The sequence below is a fragment of the Leptonychotes weddellii genome, chromosome X (assembly GCF_054177405.1).
Source record: "Leptonychotes weddellii isolate Sample4059 chromosome X, ASM5417740v2, whole genome shotgun sequence".
Classification (NCBI taxonomy): Eukaryota; Metazoa; Chordata; class Mammalia; order Carnivora; family Phocidae; genus Leptonychotes; species Leptonychotes weddellii.
Genome location: NC_138385.1, coordinates 67,242,098 through 67,260,817, shown reverse-complemented (window position 1 = coordinate 67,260,817; position 18,720 = coordinate 67,242,098). Strand labels below are relative to the sequence as shown.

Below are 18,720 nucleotides of genomic sequence, written 5' to 3'. Positions count from 1 at the left end.
AATTAGGAACTACGCTCATTTTGAGCGAAAGAAACCTGGCTCAGAAATCCCTGCAGGTGGGAGGTAGAGTCGTGTCTCTTAGAGCGTGGGCTTACGCAAGGTGGCTTACGGAGAGTAAGACGTCAAGAAAGCCGGGCATTTACGATTGTTCAGTGACTCCCGCCCAGCCTACTTTGGGCTTCGCGTCTGCGTGTTGCCAACTAATTACCGAAGGCCTGTCAAACAGCCTGGTAAATGTCAACGACAAGTCCTCCTCTCCTGGCCAATCTTATGGAAGGGTGGGCTTGGCTCATAAACCAATCAAAGACCCCCAGGGGGGCGGAGTTTTCTTCGGCCTGGATCCCGGCCTGGGGGGGTAAAACTAAAGTGTTTCCATCTCCAGCCAATCCCAGGAAAGGCAGGAGGGCACTCCTCCAATGGGAGCCCAAGAGCGGTCAGTAGCCGCGGAGGCCTGCTAACCCGCTAGCTCTCCAGCCGGCTGGAGGGACGCGTCCAGTGCGTTCACTAGGTCCAGCCGCCGGCCCCCCTCGAATCTGCTCGCGCTCGGCAGCGGCGGCGCGGAGGGCAGGAGGTGTCTGGTGAGACGCTGTAAAGACGGGGGTGGGGGGTGTGAGGAAAAGAGGCCGGGCTGGAGCATGAGGGGTGGGGCCTGGGCGAGCTTTTACCTGGGCGGCCTCTTAACCCTAGGTCAGCGGGTTGCGGAGGATCGTGCGGGTAGCAAAGGGAGGGCGAGTGCCCCTGCAGCCGCAGACAACAACCAGGTGAGTACCCTGCGGAGCCCATCACCCATGCCCACCCCTGTGTTTTGGGAAACGGTTCTGTGCAGGTCTGCAGCTCACGTGATCGTCTACGTGCCTGTAAATCTCCATCTCTCTGCCGCTCTTCTCCGTCTCCTTCTCCATCTTTCTGTGTGTCTCGATATTTCTGCCTGTCTCCTTCTCTGAGACATACTAGACAGCCCAGACCCAGAAGGCTGAACCCTGACGCTACCACTTAAAACTAGCCATGAGACCTTGAGCCATCTACATCACCTATGCCTCAGTTTCTTCATCTGTCAAATGGGAGTCTAATAATCTCCATCTGAGACAATACATGTACATCACTTTGCCCAGTGCCTGGCCCCTAGAAAATTTTCAATAAATGATGACTGTCGTGACTGAAAAAAAAAATACATGATCTCTCTTGGTCTTTGGCTTTGTTTTCTCCCTGCCTGTCTCTGACCCTACCCCCATTGATTCTTCTTTCTGAATGCTTCTTTTTCTGTTACTTTTTTCATCTTTATGTCTCTTTCCCATCTCTCTAAGCAGGTTAGAGGTGCATTGTTTATAGCAATGAGTCTGGCCTGAGAGCATCTGTGAGCTTAGCGTGGGGCTCTGGACTGTTCTGTGGGTAAAAAACAAAAACAAACAAACAAACAAAATGGAGCCTGGCTTTGGCTGAGGAAAGAACCCTATTTGTTCCCCACCCTACTGTGTTAAACAGGCAGAGACCTCCAGGGTGGGGGCAACTTAGATGAAACAGTGAACCAGGCCCTTTATCCTTTATTATGCTGGTTACTGCAAGAAGACCAGGATTCTCCTACTTACATCTCCACACAGCCCTCTTTTCTGTCCCCATCCTGAAATCCTTTAACCAGGCCTTCTGGAACTCACTGTCAGTCACCAGCAAAATCTCCATTCTCACCTTGGCTTCTGAATAGTTCCTTCGTTTTCTTGCCATGCCTTAGTGGTTCTCATACCTACTGGACCCAACGCTCCATTTTTATAATTTCTATTTTGAAACGTCCCTTTCACTATCCTGAAATGAAGTGTATAGATAATAGAATCTGTCTCCACACATAATTCCTCCCAAACCAATGTAATGTAATGTCCTAATTGTAATATAAGGGAGAAGTAAAGGAAGAGTAATTTCTAATAAAACAATATATTTCAATATGTAAAGGCTGGGATATAATTTCACTAGAAGACATAATGAATGGTCTTGCACGTAATGATCCTTGTATCTGGGAATGTGACACTTACATGTGTGTTGATTGCTGACTCAGAAACCATGGGTAGGGTGATGTGATTTTCCGAGTCATGAATAATTCTTCATAAAGTTTTAAACAAAACCAAGTGCAATCCTCCCTCAATTTATATGGTTAATTTGAATTTCTGGGAAGTCAGTACATACTAAAATCCATGATCTGGCCCTCTTAACCTCTCTGACCTTCTCTCCTACCATTCTCCCCACTTGTTCCCTCTATTCTACCCACACTGCCCTCCTTTATGCTACTTGAACATATTAGGCACACTCCCACCTCAGGGGTTTGTACTGGGCCATCCCCTGGACCTGGAAGGAGTTTCCCCCCCAATATATACAAGGCTCATGCCCTCACTTCCTTCAGGCCTCTACCCAGATGTCACTTTCTCAGTGAGGCCTACCCTGACCATCCTGTTTAAAATCGCAGCTCTCCCCTAGCATATACCCCAATTTTTTCCATAGTGCTCCTCACCCTCTTCTATGATATATAATCTACACCTTTATTGTGTTTGTTATTGTTTGACTCTGCTGCTGGATTGTAAGCTCCAGAAGGGCAGAGATTTTTGTCTTTTTTGTACCTTGATGTATCCTTATTACCTAAAACAGTGCTTAGGATAGAATAGGCTCTTTCAATAAATGTTTGTTGAATGAATGAATGGAGAAATGAGTGAATGAAACGAACGGGTTTTTCACTTACATTGTTGTCTGGTGGGATGTTCTAAAGTTGTATGGAATGCAGTACAATTCTTTGCTGTGTGGAGCTGTCTTGTGCACTGCAGGATGCTGATCACCTCTGGTCCATGGCCACTAAATGTCACTAGTGATCTCCAGTTATTGTGATAATCAAAAATGCCCCAAAACATCCCTTGACTGTCTACCCCCCTGCTGAGAACCACTGCTTGAATAGAAATTGGCTTTCTCCTGAGCACGCTGCTCCCCAGGAGCCCCCTCAAACCCTTCTTGCCAGGAGGCCAAGACATGAAGGTAGGTGTCCTCACTCTAATTGACCTTCCCAGACACTTTCTCTCTCTCCTCCTCAAACCACCTTTTTTTTTTAGAATTAAAAAAAGTTTTATTTTAAAATAATTTCAGATTTAAAAACTTCTAGAAATAGTACAAAGAATTCTCATATATCCTTCACTCAGATTCCTTAAGTATTAATAAATTATGCAACTACAGTTCAATTATCAAAATTAGGGAGTTAACATTGGTAAAATACTATTAATGAAAGTACAGAACTTATTCAGATTTTATCAGTTTTTCCACTAATATAAATTTTCTCTTCTGGGATCTAATTCAGGATCCCATATTGCATTTAGTGGTCATATCTCCTTAGACTCTTCCAATCTGGGACAGTTCTTTAGTCTTTCATGACTTTGATACTTTTGAAGAGTCCTGGCCAGCTATTTTATAGAATTTGGGTTTGTCTGATGTTTCCTTGTGATTATAGTTACATTATGTAATTTTGGCAAGAAGACCACAGAAGAGATGTGTCTTCAGTGCTTTACATCAGAAGGCACATGATGTCAGTTGGTCCAATACTGGTTTTGTTCACTTTGACTATTTGTTTAAGGTGGTGTCTGCCAGGTTTCTCCAGTATAGTTACTCTTTTTTCCTTTGTAATTAGTAAGTGATTTGTGGGGAGATACTTTAAGATTATGTACATATCAACCACCTTGTTTTGGGGGTTTTTTTTGTTTTTTTTTTTTTTTAGAGAGGGAGTTGGGGAGGGGCAGAGAGAGGGAGAGAGAACTCTAAGCAGGCTCCATGCCCAGAGTGGAGCCCAACACAGGGCTCCATCTCACAACCCTGAGATCATGACCTGAGCTGAAATCAAGCGTCAGATGCTCAACCGACTGAGCCACCCAGGCGCCCCACAACCACCTTGCTTTAAATTTCAAACCATCAGACTAGACCATTACCCACCCATCTGTGTTATAGTCAGGTATAGACGTATACACATACCTGCCCCCGTCATACTTCTTTCCTAGAATTTAGCTACTAGCTCACTGTCACTCTTTAACACTACCCCAGTCCCACTTCTTGGTGATTTTAATATCCTCATAGATGATCTTTCCAATGTTCTTGTCTCTCAGTTCTGTGATCTGCTTTCCTATAATGCTCTTGCCTTACAACCCCACCTCAACCACCCTCTCCAACAGTCTTACCCTTCTTCTTATCAGTACCTATGACTGCACCACCTCCATACTCTGTTTCAGGCATCCTGCCATCCAGACAGTGCTTCTTATCCTTCTAGTCTACTCCCTCTAGCTCCCCAGCTCCCAACAATCCCTCAACACCACCAAGACTGAACGTTTTCACTACCCTTTACTTCCTCCGTGTTCCCATGTCCTTCCTTTAATCATCTTAGATTCCATGGTCCATCATGATAATCATTCCTTTGCATACATCCTCACTTCCTTGGCCCTCTACACTTGAGCATGTTTATAGGGCAAAACCCTAGCCCTGGTTAAATTCAACTCTGCCCACCCCACTGCACTTCCCTAGGCCATTCACTCTCCTACGTTCCTAGCTGAACTGTTTTGTATCTTCTCTCTCCTCAAATCTCCTGATACCACTCCTTCCATCCTATGCTCAAGCTGCCTACTTGACTGAAGGATCAAAACCATCAGAAGATGGGCGCCTGGGTGGCTCAGTTGATTAAGCGACTGCCTTCGGCTCGGGTCGTGATCCTGGAGTCCTGGGATGGAGTGCCGCATCGGGCTCCCTGCTCGGCGGGGAGTTGGCTTCTCCCTCTGACTCTCCCCCTCTCATGCTCTCTCTCTCTCAAATAAATAAATAAATCTTTAAAAAAAAAAACAAAACCAGAAGAAGAAAACCTGCATAGATTCCCATCACCACACACCTAACCACCAAACAGCATCTGTATCCGCATACTCTGCCTTCTTCTCTGTTATTATGGATAAACTGGCCCTGCTGTCATCGAAATCCAGTCCCTCTACTTTGGAACTAGACCCCATCCTCTTTTACCTACTTGAAGACATTGCTTCAGCAATTTCCCCCTCTCTACAAGATCATTCCCATTAGCACACATTCTGTTATTGTTCCCATCTTTCTGTTACAGCTTTATTGAGGTATATTTAACATCATAAAATTCAGCCTTTTAAAGGGTACTATTCAGTGTTTTTTGGTATATTCACAGAGTTGTGCAACCATCACTGCAATCAATTTTAGAACATTTTTATCCCCACCAAGAAAAGAAGCTTCATACTCATTAGCAGTCCCTCCCCACACCTCCCCTCCCCTCAGTCATAGGTAACCACTATTCTACTTTCTGTCTCTATCTATTGATTTCTCTAGTCTAGACATTGTATATAAACAAGATCGTATAATACATTGGTCTTTATGACTGACTTCTTTCATTTAGCGTAATGGTTTTGAGGTTCATCCATGTTGTTGATGTAGCGTTCCTTTTTACTGCCAAATAATATTCCATTATATGGTTATGCAGCATTTTGTGTATCCTATCCATTTGTCAGTTGATGGACATTTCAGTTGTTTTCACATTTGATATTATGAATAATACTGCTCTGAACATTTGTGCACAAGTTTTTGCGTGGATGTGTGTTTTCTTTTCCCATTGGTAGACACCTAGGAAGTGAGAATTGCTTGGCCCTGTGGAAAATCCATGTTTAACTTTTTGAGGAACTGTTCACAGAAGTGGCTGTACCATTTTAAATTCCCATCAGCAATGTATGAGGGTTTCAATTTCTCCATATCCTCCCCAACACTTTTTACTGCCTGTCTTTTTATTATAGACATCCTAGTGAGTATGAAGGGGTACCTCATTGTGGTTTTGATTTGCATTTCCCTAATAACTAATAATGTTGAGCATCTTTTCATGTGTTTATTGGCTATTTGTGTATCTTCTTTGGAGAAATGTCTATTCAAATCCTTAGCCCTTTTAAAATTAGATTGTCTTATTGTTGAGTTGTAAGTGTCCTTTATATGTTTGGGACACAAGTCTCTTGTCAGATATGTGAGTTGCATATATTTTCTCCCATTCTGTGGGTTGTCTTTTTACTTTCTTGATGATGTCCTTTGATGCACCAAAGTTTTTAATTTGAGGAAAGTCCAATTTATCGATTTTTTTTCTCACTCGAGCATTTTGCATCATAGCCAAGAAAACATTCCCCAACCCAAGGTCTCAAAGCTTTCTTCCTGCTTTTTCTTCTAGGAATTGTATGGATTTTAGCTCTTACCTTTAGGTCGGTGATCCATTGATCCATTTTGAGTTCATTTTTGTGTATGGTGTGAGGCAAGCGTCCAAATTTCATTCTTCTGCCTGTGGATGGCTAGTTGTTCCAGTACCTTTTGTTGAAAAGAGTATTTTTACCCCTTTGAATTGTCTTGGCAACCCTTGTCAAAGGTCAACTGACCATAAATCCTAAATGTAGAGGTTAATTTTCTGGATTCTCAATTCTGCCTCATTGATCTGTAGGTCTGTCACTAAGCCAGACCACACTGTCTTGATTACTATAGCTATGTCGTAAGTTTTGACATCAGGAAATGGGAGTCCTCCAACTTTGTTTTTCTTTTGCAAGACTGGACTATTCTAAGTCCCTTGCATTTCCATATGAATTTTAGGATCAGCTTGTCAATTTCTGCAGAAAAACAGCTGGGACTTTTATAGGGATTATATTGGATCTATATATCCATTTAGGAAGTATTGCCTTTAACAATATTAAGACTTCCAATCCATGAACATGAGATGTCTTTCCATTTAGATCTTCTTTAATTCTTTTTCTTTTAAAAGATTTCATTTATTTGATAGAGACAGATAGTGACAGAGATAGCAAGAGAGAGCACAAGCAGGGGGAGAGGCAAAGGGAGAGGGAGAAGCAGGCTCCCTGTGGAGCAGGGAACCTGACGTAAGGCTCGATCCCAGGACCCTGAGATCATGACCTGAGCCGAAGGCAGACGCTTAACGACTGAGCCACCCAGGCGCCCCTAGATCTTCTTTAATTCTTTCAGAAGTGTTTTGTAGTTTTCAGTGTACGAGTCTTATACTTCTTTTGTTAAATTTATTCCTAGGTATTTTATTCTTTTTGCTACTATTATAAATGGAATTATTTTCCTAATTTCACTTCCAGAGTGTTCATTGCTAGTGCATAGAAATACGTTTTTATTTCTTGATCTTCTATCCTGTCACATTGCTGAGCTTACTAGCTCAAATAGGTTTTTAGTGGATTCTTTAGAGTTTTCTATATATAAGATTATGTTATCTGCAGATATAGTTTTACTTTTCTTTTTCTAATCTAGATGCCTTTTCTTTCTTTTTCTTAACTAATTGCCCTGACTAGACCTTCTAGTACAGTGTTGCCTAGAAGTGATGAGAGCAGACATTCTTGTCTTGTTCCTGATCTTAAGGGGAAGGTATTGAGTCTTTCTCCATTAACTGTGATATTAGCTGTTGGTTTTATATAGGTACCCTTTATCAAGTTGAGGAAGTTCTCTCTTACTCCTAGTTCTCTGAGTCTTTTTGCCATGAATGGATGTTGGATTTTGTCAAATGCTTTTCTGCACCTATTGAGATGATCATCTGGCATTTGTACTTTATTCTATTAATATAGTATATTACATTGATTAATTTTCAGATGATAAACCAACTTTGCATTCCTGAAATAAATCCTTCTTGGTCATGTTATATAATACTTTCTATACGTTGCTGGACTTGGTTTGCTAGTATTTTGTTGAGGATTTTTACATCTATATTCATAACAGTATATTGGTCTACAGTTTTCTTGTGATGTCTTTGTCTGGTTTTGGTATCAGGGTAGTACTGGCTGCATAGAATGAGCTGGGAAGTGTTTCCTCCTCTATTTTTGGAAGTGTTTGTGAAGGATTAATATATGCTTTTTGTATGTCATTTGTCTTTTCTGTTCCTTTGTTTTTCAGTTCCTCTCTTCTTTTGTGTTAAGTAGATATTTTCTACTTTAACTTTTTAATTTCCTTGTTAACTATATATATTTTTAGTTAGATTTTTAATGGTTGCCCTGGGAATTCCAATTAACATCTTCACTGGAAACAATCTACTTCGAATTCATTCTAATTTCAATAGTAACTTTGTTCCAGTATGCCTCTGTTCCCCTTTCCTTCTTTGTAGTGTTATTATTATACGAATTACTTCTTACATTATAAGCCCATGAACACAGTTTTATTATTATTGCTTTATACAGTTGTCTTTTAAAACAGATAGGAGAATAAGAGGTACAAATAAAAATACTTTTTTTCATAATACCTATTTCAAGTTACCACTTAGTGTCCTTTAATTTAAGCCTGAAAGTAGTGTTTCTTGTAGGATAAGTCTTCTGGCAACAAATTCTTTCCGTTTTTGTTTATCTTAACTTCTCTTTCATGTTTGAAGAACCAGTTTAGCTAGATACAGAATTCTGAGTTGACAGTCTTTTTCTGTAACTATTTTGAAGATGCCATCACACTATCTTCCGGCCTCCATGGTTTCTGATGAGGAGTCAGCTGTTAACCTTATTGAAGGTCCCATATATGTGATAAGTCATTTTTCTCTTGCTGCAGTCAAGATTTTCTTTTTGTCTTTGCTTTCACCAGTTGCACTATGATGTGTCTAGGTGTGGATCTCTTTGAGCTTATTCTACTTGCATTTACTTCTTAAGTGTACAGATTAATATTTTTCATCACCTTTGCAATATTTTGGCCCCTTCTCTTCCTCTTGCCCTTTTGGTACTCCCATTACACATATGTTGGTACTTTTGGTGGTGTCCTATAGGTTTGTGAAGCTCCATTTCTTTTTCTTGGTTCTTTTTTCTTTCTGCTCTTCAGAATGTATAATTTCTATTGCCCTATCATCAACTTTACCCTTTCTCTCTTCTGCCAGCTCAAATCTGTTGTTGAGCCCCACTAAATGAATTTATCATTTCAGTTATTATACTTTTCAACTCCAGATTTAATAATTCTTTTTATGATTTCTATGTCTTCATTGATATTCTTTATTTGGTGAGACATTGTTCTCAAACTTTTCCTTAATTCTATAGATATACTTTCTTCTATTTCTTTGAAAATATTTATAGTAATAATTTAAAGTCTTTGTTTATTAAGTTCCAAACATGGACTCCCTCAGGGACAAGTTTTTTTGGCTGCTTTTTTTTGTACATGTAACATACTTTGCTATTTCTTTGCATATCTCATAATTTTTTGTCAAAAACTGGGCATTATTTTAAAGTTTTTATTTGTTTATGTAATCTCTACACCCAACATGGGGCTTGAATTCATGACCCCAAGATCAAGAGTCGCATGCTCTTCTGACTGAGCCAGCCAGGCGCCCCCAAAAGTGGGCATTTTAGATACTCTGTTCTAACAACTCTGGTATCAACCTCTTCTATCCTCAAGGTTTGTTTTTCTGGGATATGTATGTGTATGTGTGGTATTTGTGTGTATGTGTGGTTGTTGTATGTGTGTGTATATGTAGTTGTTGTTGTTTTTCTCATTGCTGTTTATTTGTTTGGTGACTTTTCTCAACTAATTCTGTGGATTCTATATTCCTTGTACTATGTGGCCCCTGAGTTCTCTGCTAGCTTATTTTTAAAAAACTTCTTGTTTTTATTTTTAAGCCTGGATTCCTAGGAGATCACACCTGTGTAGGTATATGTTGGTGGTCAGCCAGTGATTGGTTGGATTTCCTTAAATGCCTTGTCCATATGTCTTCCACCCTTCGCCAAGGGGATCTGTGTGAGAAGGCGTGTCTTCAAACTTTAGCCAGTTTACAAGGCAGGCTTAGCTTTCACATTCTGCTTACGGTCAGCCAGAAGTGAGTGACTTGGGGCCTCTCCTTTTCCACCTCTTTTTTGTGCATGTGCATAGCCTTGACTATGTGCGCAGCCCTTTAGATACCTGGGAATATATCAGGGCTTTTCAGAGTTTCCTATGGTTGTCTCATTCTCTATGATTTCCTTTTAAATTCCTGGCCAAAGCAGTCAGGCCTCTCTGTTGTCTGTAATTTCGTCAGCCTTTGCCTACTATACTACTGAGCTAGAGAGGGAAAGAGGATGGGAGTTAGCTACAAGTTAAAATGTCACAGAACCCATTGTCTCACCAAGATTCAGTAGTTTCTCTTAGACAGATGATTTTCACTTCATTCTGTGTCTTTGGTTAATTGCAAGTTTTGAAATGGTTGATTGTAGTTGGTTTGCCCATATTTTCATTGTTTTAAAGGGAAAGCCAGTTCACCAAAGCCCTTATTCTGTCATTCCATTTATCTCCTATGGCTCCCATCTTTAAAGAACATTTAAAACCCGATTTATCACACATCCCCATGTAACTGTGACTTTCTTTATTCCCCTAACAGCAAAACTCTCCAAAAGAGCTGTCATTCCTCACTTTCTCCTACTCTTCTATTCTCTGTTTGTTCATACAAAATATATTAGATATGCAATAAAAAATTATATACATGAGTTATCAAGAATTAATGTAATGAAAACTGAAGAAGTCACAACTCCACCCAAGAGCAACATTAATGATAACATCTATCCCTATGTCCTTTTCTATCCTATTCCCCGCCATCCCCCCTGCCAGAAATTACCATTCTCTTAAGTCTTATGTTTAACGTTCTCTTGCTCTTTTTGATACATTTTTTGCATATTTGTGGAAATGTTTAACCAATACATTATTTATTTGGCTTGGTCTTGAGCTTTGTGAAAAATATCCTCATACTGTATGTGGTCTTCTGTGACTTACTTTTTTTCACTCATTATTATGTTTCAAAGATTCACCTGGGTTCTTGCATGTAACTGTAGCTTGTTCATTCTCAGTGCTGTATAATAGTTCATTGCGTGACCATAAAACACAGTATGCATCCATTTATCTGTTGATTGTTTCCAGCTTTTTGCTGTTAGGAACAGTGCTACTATGAATATTCTTGTGCGTTTCCCCTAGTACACCTATACACCCATCTTTCTAAGGTATGTTCTGAGGAATAGAATTGCTAGTTAATAGGATGTGTAAACATTCAGCTTGACAGTATTATGCCAAAATGCAGGTTGCCAATTTACATACCTTTCAACAATTTATGAGATCCCATTGATCCACACCTTAATCAGTACTTGATATTGTCCCACTTTTAATTTTTATCATTATAGTGAGTGTAAAATGGTATCTCATTGTGGACTTAATTAGCAATTTTCCAATCACTAATGTGGTTGAGCATTTTTTTCATGTTTATTGGCCATTCATGTTTCTTCTTCTGTGAAATTACTGTTAATGTCTTTTGCCCATTTTTAAAATTGGGATTTTTCTCACTTTTATTGGTTTGTAGGAGTTATTTAATTATTTGGATACTCATCATTTGCCAATTATGTGGCTTCTTTTTTCCTTTATGGTGTCTTTGCGTGAGCAGGAATTCCTAATTTTCGGTGAGTTGAACCATTCAATCTTTTCTGTATAGCCAGCACAGTTTTTTGTGTTGTCTTTCCTAACCTACGATCATAAAGACATTCTTTATTTTCTTGGAATACAAGTTTAAAAGTTTTATTTTTCTATTTAAGTCCTTAATCCAAATGGAATTGATTTTTGTGTGGCATAAAGGTATGAGGGAGGGAGCCAGTTTCATTATTTTCCACACGGATAGCCTCGGGATCTGAAGCACCACCTCTGTCATACACCAAAGTTCCATTTCTGTATTGGTCCGTTGCTGGGATCTCTGCTATTGGCCAGTATTTTGTCCCTGAGCCAGTATCACATGGCTTTAATTACTTTACTACCTGACTACCTTAATTACTTTGGTTTGATAAAGAATCTTGACATTTGGTACAGCAACATCTTCCCATCTTACTCTTCTTCAGGAATATGATATATTCCTGGCCCTTTCTTATTTCAAACACATTTCAGAATCATCTTGTCATGTCCTACAGGAATATTGGAATTGCAATGCATCTATAGATCAGTTTGAAGAGAATCGATATATTGATGATGCTGAGTCTTCCTAGCTACGAACATGACATACCCTTTCATTTTAAATAAATTCTTGAATGTCTCTTGGTACGGTTTACTAATTTCCTGCATAGGGTCTTGCATATCTTGTGTTAGACTTATTCCTTGGTATTTATGGTTTTCCTGCTATTATAAGGGAGATCTTGTCATTTAACATGTTTTATCTCACTTGCAGGTGTAGAGAAATGAAGTTGACTTTTGTGTCAATATTCCAGCCATTCACCTTGTTAAACTTTTATTTTTTTAAGCAAACTTTTTATTTTAGACTAATTTTACAGTTACGGAAAAGTAAGTAAAGAAATAGTACAGAGTGTTCCTGTGTACTCCTCACCGTGATATATTTGTCAAAACTAAGAAAGCCATATTGGTATATTATTATTAAGCAAACTTCAGACTTTATATGGATTTATCAGTTTTCCCACTAATGTCTTTTTTTCTGTTCTAGGATCCAGTTCAAAATACCACATTGCGTTTAGTTGTCATCTCTATTGCCCTCTGCTCTATGACAGTTTCTTAGTCTTTCCATGCTTTTCATGCCCTTAACAGTTTTGAGGCATACTGTAGACTGTCCCTCAGTTTGGATTTGTCTGAAGTTTGCCTCATAATTAGACTGGGGTTGTTTTTGGAAAGAATACCATAGAGTTGAAGTGCCCTTTTCATCACATTATATCAGAGGTATGTGATATCCCCATGACATCATTGATGTTGACCTTAATCACTGGTTAAGGTAGTGTTTGCCAAGTGTCTCCATGGTAAAGTTGTTATTTTTCCCTTTTTATTTTCTGTTCTTTAGAAGAATCCAGCCAACCCTCAAGGAGAGGGAGGGGATTTAAGCTCCACCTCTGGAAGGGGGTGTATTTGCATGTAGTATTTGGAATTCTTCTGTAAAAACTACTAATTTCTTCTTATTTGTTTATTTACCTGTCTCTTTACTTATTTATTCAGTTGCCTGTTTGTATCAGTATGCACTTGTGTGTATTTATTTAATAATTTTAATTATAAATCCAATACTTTGTCATTTGTCTTGTTGCTCAGATTGTTCCAGCTTTGGCCACTGGGAGCTCTTTCAAGTTGGCTCCTGTGTCCCTTTTCAAATGCCTCCATCTTTTGTTTTTTTAGCACTGCCTTACCTGCTTTGGCGCTACAAGATGCTCCCTACTCATCTTGTTATTTTCCTGCTCCATCCCTAGAATTGGCCATTTCTCAAGGAGCCCTTGTTCCTTCTAGGTTGTCTGTATATTCTTTTTTTTTCTTTCTTTTTTTAATTTAAATTCAATTAGCCAAGGTATAGTACATCATTACTATCTGTATATTCTTTTGTGTTTTCTATGTTGACAACAATATCAGCTATAAATAATGACAACTTGGTTTTTCCCTTTCCAATCTTTATGCCTTTCATTTATTCTTCTTGTGTTACTGAGATGGACAGGCCCTCCAGTACAGTGTTCAAGAGAAAAGACAGTAGTGGGCATCCTTGTCTTGTTGGGTATTTATTTTAAAGGAAACACCACTAACTTTTTTCCCTATTTAGAATGATATTTGCTGTAGATTCCTCCAGGTGTTACCAGATTAAAGCAAGTGCCAACCTGTCACTATGCTAAGAAGTTTTTATTATTGTTTTTAAATCACAAAAGGGTGTTGAATTTTTTTTTGTCAAATACCTTTTCTGTTTATTAGGATCATTATGGGTTTTTTTTTTTTTCTCAGTAATGTGATAATGTGGTAAATGATGTGTATGGATTTTCCTCATGGTAGACTACCTTTGCATTTCTGGTATAAACACTACTTGGTCATGATCTTTTCCTTTTTATACGGTACTAGATTTAGTTTGTTAATATTTGTTTAGGATTTTTGTATCTGTGTCCATGAGTAAAATTGGTCTTTAATTTTCCTTTCTCATGCAATCAGAATTTGCTTTTGGCCTCAAGTTCTGCTGGTATCCTAGAATGAGTTAGTGTTCCCTTTTTTACAATATTCTGGAAGATGCTATATGACTTTGGAACGATCTGTTTGGTAGAATTCTCCTGTAAAACCATCTTGCCCTGGTGTTTTGCTTTTTTAACATTGAATTAATATTCAACTTCTAAATAAATTCTTTTCAAAAATTTATTTGAGAAACTTGAAATCTGCTCCCATAACATGTTTATTTTATATCAGGTTTTATGCTTCAAGCGGCTACCCACAAATCCTGATCGAGACTTTTTAATGATATGTTTCTTCAAATTCTTAACAGTCACTGCCACCAAAAATCTCTCTTTGTACAATGGAAGCGATAAAGTATTTAGAACCGATTTTTAACTTGTTCAGAAATATTTAATGATTGAAATGATAGCAGCCTTTTTTGTTTTACTGACAAATATATTGTTAGAATTTCTTGAGACAGTGTGATTAGATTTCAAATCCGACTGAACTCTTTCATATTAATTATTTTGAAATAATGATGAAGCTCTTATTTGCAGAACATGCATCACTGTTAGAACCATCACCCTGCAGCTAGCTTGGACACCATTAAAAGGGCTCATCAGCTGCAAACGGATAGAAGTATCTGGTATTCGTGAAGACAGAGTTTTGGGGCTGCCACCTGGAGCTACGCCCTCCAGAAGCCCCTGCTTGGCCTCCCTGCACCCAACCCCACACCAAGCAGTCACAACTCGGGCTGTGTGTGGTGTTTCTTGGCAATTGGAACGCAGACTCCTCCAGCGGCTCCACAGCCCCCTTGTCCTCAGTGAGCAGAAGACCACAGAAGCTGGCTCCTGAAGAGGCTGTCCAAGCGATAGAGCTCCTCCTTGGCTCTGCTTAGCACATTTACCACACAGGAGTGCTGGATGTTCCTCATTCCTGCTCACTACCCACGGGGACTGTAGAGGGATTTGTCAGGCCCCATTTCACCAAGGGCCACCCTGTAAGGATCTCCACAGGAGGCCGCCCATAGAGAGAAGGGGCCTGCCTGGGTTCTCCACTGCCTTAAGGCCTACGTGGACACCCTCCAGGGCTGAGGGGATCAAAACCTTTTCACCTACCCGTGATCCACATTATCAGCTGCAAAGTTCTGCCTCCGAGTTTGTGTTATTTTGTTTGTTTTTTTGTTTTGTTTTGTTTTGTTTTTGGTAGAAAAAGTTTTAACTGCTTCTTCCATTCCTGTAGTAACTAGAGGGCTACTCGGGATTTCTTTTTGCTTCTTGAGTCAATTTTGGTAAGTTATCGATTTCTAGGAATCAGTCCATTTTATCTGCGTTCTCGAATTTATTGGCATAAAGTTCCCTTTTTAAAAAATCCTCTGCTGTATATAATCTGTAACTATGTCTCCTTTTTCATTGCTGATATTGGTTATTTGTGCCTTCTCACTTTTTTTCTTGATCAATCTCACCAGAGGTTTGTCTATTTTATTAGTCTTTTCCAAGAACCAACTTTTGGCTCTGTTGCTCCTCTCTATTGTGTCTTTGTTTTCTATTTCTTTAATTTCCGCTCTTATCTTTTTTGATCTCCTTCCGTCCACATTTTTTGGATTTATTCTGTTGTTCTTTTTCTGATTTCGTATGTTAGACATGGAGCTCATTAATTTTCAGCCTTTCTTGTTTTATAATGTGTGCATTTAAAGATATACATTTCCTTCCAAATACTACTTTTCTACACATTCAAACATGTCATACTTCATTATTGTTCAGTTCCAAGTACTTCAACATTTCCATCATGGTTACTTCTTTGGTGAGTGATATAGAAGTGTGTTTATAAATTTCTAAATGTGTGGGGAATTTTTAATGTATCTCTTTGTTATTGAAATCTATCTTAATTGCATTATGGTCTGAGGATGTGGTCCGTATGATAACAACTCTAAAATTAATTGAGACTTGTTTTATGGCTTAGTACATGATCAATATTTTTGAATGTTTCCTATGTGCTTTATAAGATGTATGTTCTCTAATTGTTGAACACAGAGTTCTACATATGTCTATTATCAAGTTTGTTAATTGTATTGTTCAAATTTTCTATATCTACACTGATATTTTGGTCATGCTATGCCAGTAATTTTAAGAGGTGTGTTCATTTTCAACTATGATGGTGGATTTGTCTGTTTCTCCTTACAGTTCTTTTTAAAAATTTTATATATTTTGAGGATATTTTATTAGGAATATTCAAATGAAGAATTGTTATACATTCCTGGTAAATATGTAATGACCCTCTCTATTCTCGATAATGCATTTTTTGAAGTCTGTCTTATCTTACCTTAACACAAGCTTTTCTTCTTGTTCGGATTTGTGTGGTATACAATTTTCCATCCTTTCATTGTTCAACATTTTCATGCCCTTATGCGTTAATTATATCTCTTGAGAATGGCATACAGCTGGACCCTTAAAAAAATCTGATCTGATGATCTCTTTTAATGGCGAGTTTAGTCTGTTTACATTTTCTATGATATATTTGGACTTGTTTCTACCATTGTACTTTTTTATTTCTATTTCCTACCACCACCTTTTCTATGCTTCGTTTTTCTCTTTTCTGGCCTGTTTTTTAGTTCTGAGATTTGTTTATTTGCTTTCTTATGCAGTTTTTTCCTCTGTACTGTTTGAAATTTATACATTCTTTTTTTTTTATTATTCTTTCTGTGGTTATCCTTGAACTTTCACCATGCATGTGTAACTTATAAGGTCTAAAGTTAAATAGCATTTTAACCTCCCTCTTGAAGAATACAGGAACCTTTAACTCTGGTCATTCCTCTCTTTGCCACATGCTATTGTCTTGAGTATGTTAGTTTGTTTCTTTTTTTTCTAACCTCACAAATTCTATATCATCATTAGTATTATTTTATATAGACAGTATTTGTTTGGATTTACATGCATACATTCTTGCATCTCAGACCATCATTCTGGGATCATTTTCTTTTATCATAAATACAATGTTTAGATGTTCTTTTAGTACAGGTCTCTTGGTGTTAAATTCTCCCAGTTTTTGTTGTTATATGCAAATGTCTTTATTTTATCCTCATTCTTAAAAGATAATTTGTTATAAGTATTTAGAAGTCTGCTGTTGGTCTAATTGCTATTTTGGGTAGGTATTTTTGTTTTCTTATACTTGAACTACTTTTAAGAAATTCTCTCTCTCTCTCTCTCTCTCTCTCAGAGGGAGATCTGCAGGGGGGTATGCAGTTTCATTCTAACATGTTTAGGCATGTATTTCTTTTTTATTCTTCCTTGGAAATGTGCTTCATACTTTTTAATTCATGTTTTTCATACTTTCTAGAAAATTCTCAGCCATTATCTTTTCAAATATTGTCTTTCTTCCACCCTTTCCATATTTTCTTTCTCAGAATCCAGTTAATCATATTTCAGACCACATTGCATCTTCCATATCTCATAATGTCTTGTTGATATTTTCTATTTCCTTGTCTTCCTGCATTTCATTCTGGGCAATTTCTTCAGATATATCTTTCAGTTTACTGATACTCTCTTCAGCTCTGTCAGCTCTGTCTGTTTAATCTGTCTACTGAGTTTTTTATTCCAATAAGTATATTTTTCATGTGTACAGGCTGTGTATTTTTCGCTTTCGAATCTGCCTAGTCATCCCTAATAGTCTCTTGTTGCTTGCTCATCTTTGTGGTTGCATCTTTTATTTAAAAAGAACATTTTATACACTTTTTGTTCAACCAGTAATCACTGTTTGCATAAGTGTGACTCATTATCGTTCACATCTAAACCATATAGTACTCTCTGATCATATATCCTTTGTTGTATACCTTTTTGTTTTCCTAGTAATCGTCTTTGTTTCTTTTGCCTAGTGTTACCATACCTATTACTAATTCTTTGAAATTCCTTTTAAAATCCATATCATATCATGTCTCTCCTCTGCTCAAAATTCTCCCATGGCTCCCAGCTCCCTCAGAAGAAAAGTCAAAGCCCTCACCATGGCCCAAAAGTCCACACAGTGTGGTTCCCATGCCCTTTCTGACCTCCTATCCTGTTAATCTTCCCATTACTCACTCGTTTCCAGCCACCCTGGCCCCTGGCTGTTCTTCAAACATGTCAGGTAACCCTCCCCCTTCAGAGCTTTTGTGCCTGCTGTTCTCACTGCCTGGAACACTCTTCTTTCCAGATAATCTCATGAGTTTCCCCCCCACTTCTAGTATGCTGAAATGTCACCTCCCTAGAGAAGCATTCCCTAACCAAATTAGTCCCATTCACCAGTGTTTTCTAACCCCTTATCCTACTTGACGTCTCATGTTTTTGTACCAAACACTGATCACCACCTGATATATGTTCTATTTATTTATTGTGATTAGTGTTTGTCTTTTCCCAGTAGACTGTAAGCTCCACAAAGCAGGGACTTTGTTTTGTTCACTATTGTATCCCCAGTGCCAAGAAGAACAGTGCATAGTAATATTTAGTAGATACTCAATAAATATTTATGGAATAAACGGTATTATTAATTGATTAAATAATTAATGTGGATGATAGAGAAATGTTCATTAATGTGGATGATTAATAGTTAATTAATTAATGTGGGTGATAGAGAAATGCATTGAGAACTAGCCTGGTCATGAAGGCCTTTCATGCCATGCTAAGGAGTGTGGATGTCATTGTTCAGAAAGGTGAGGGTTGTGAAGAAGCAGTAAGGGTAGCTCCTGGGTTCTTTCGAGAAGTAAGTTCCTGGTTGGTAGGGTGGGGACAAAGACCCGTGTTCTCTATGACTGGCTCTATGCCCTGAGGCTCCTGAAGGTGGACC

General features: G+C 38.5%; 1 long non-coding RNA gene across 1 annotated transcript; it reads left to right on the top strand.

The window, feature by feature from the left end:
- The first annotated feature begins 388 nt into the window (after positions 1–388).
- On the top strand, positions 389–18,431 carry LOC115939761 (uncharacterized). The gene is made up of 3 exons (XR_004074532.2): positions 389–578; positions 688–761; positions 14,463–18,431. It is a non-coding gene; the product is annotated as an uncharacterized LOC115939761 (long non-coding RNA).
- Positions 18,432–18,720: the final 289 nt, after the last annotated feature.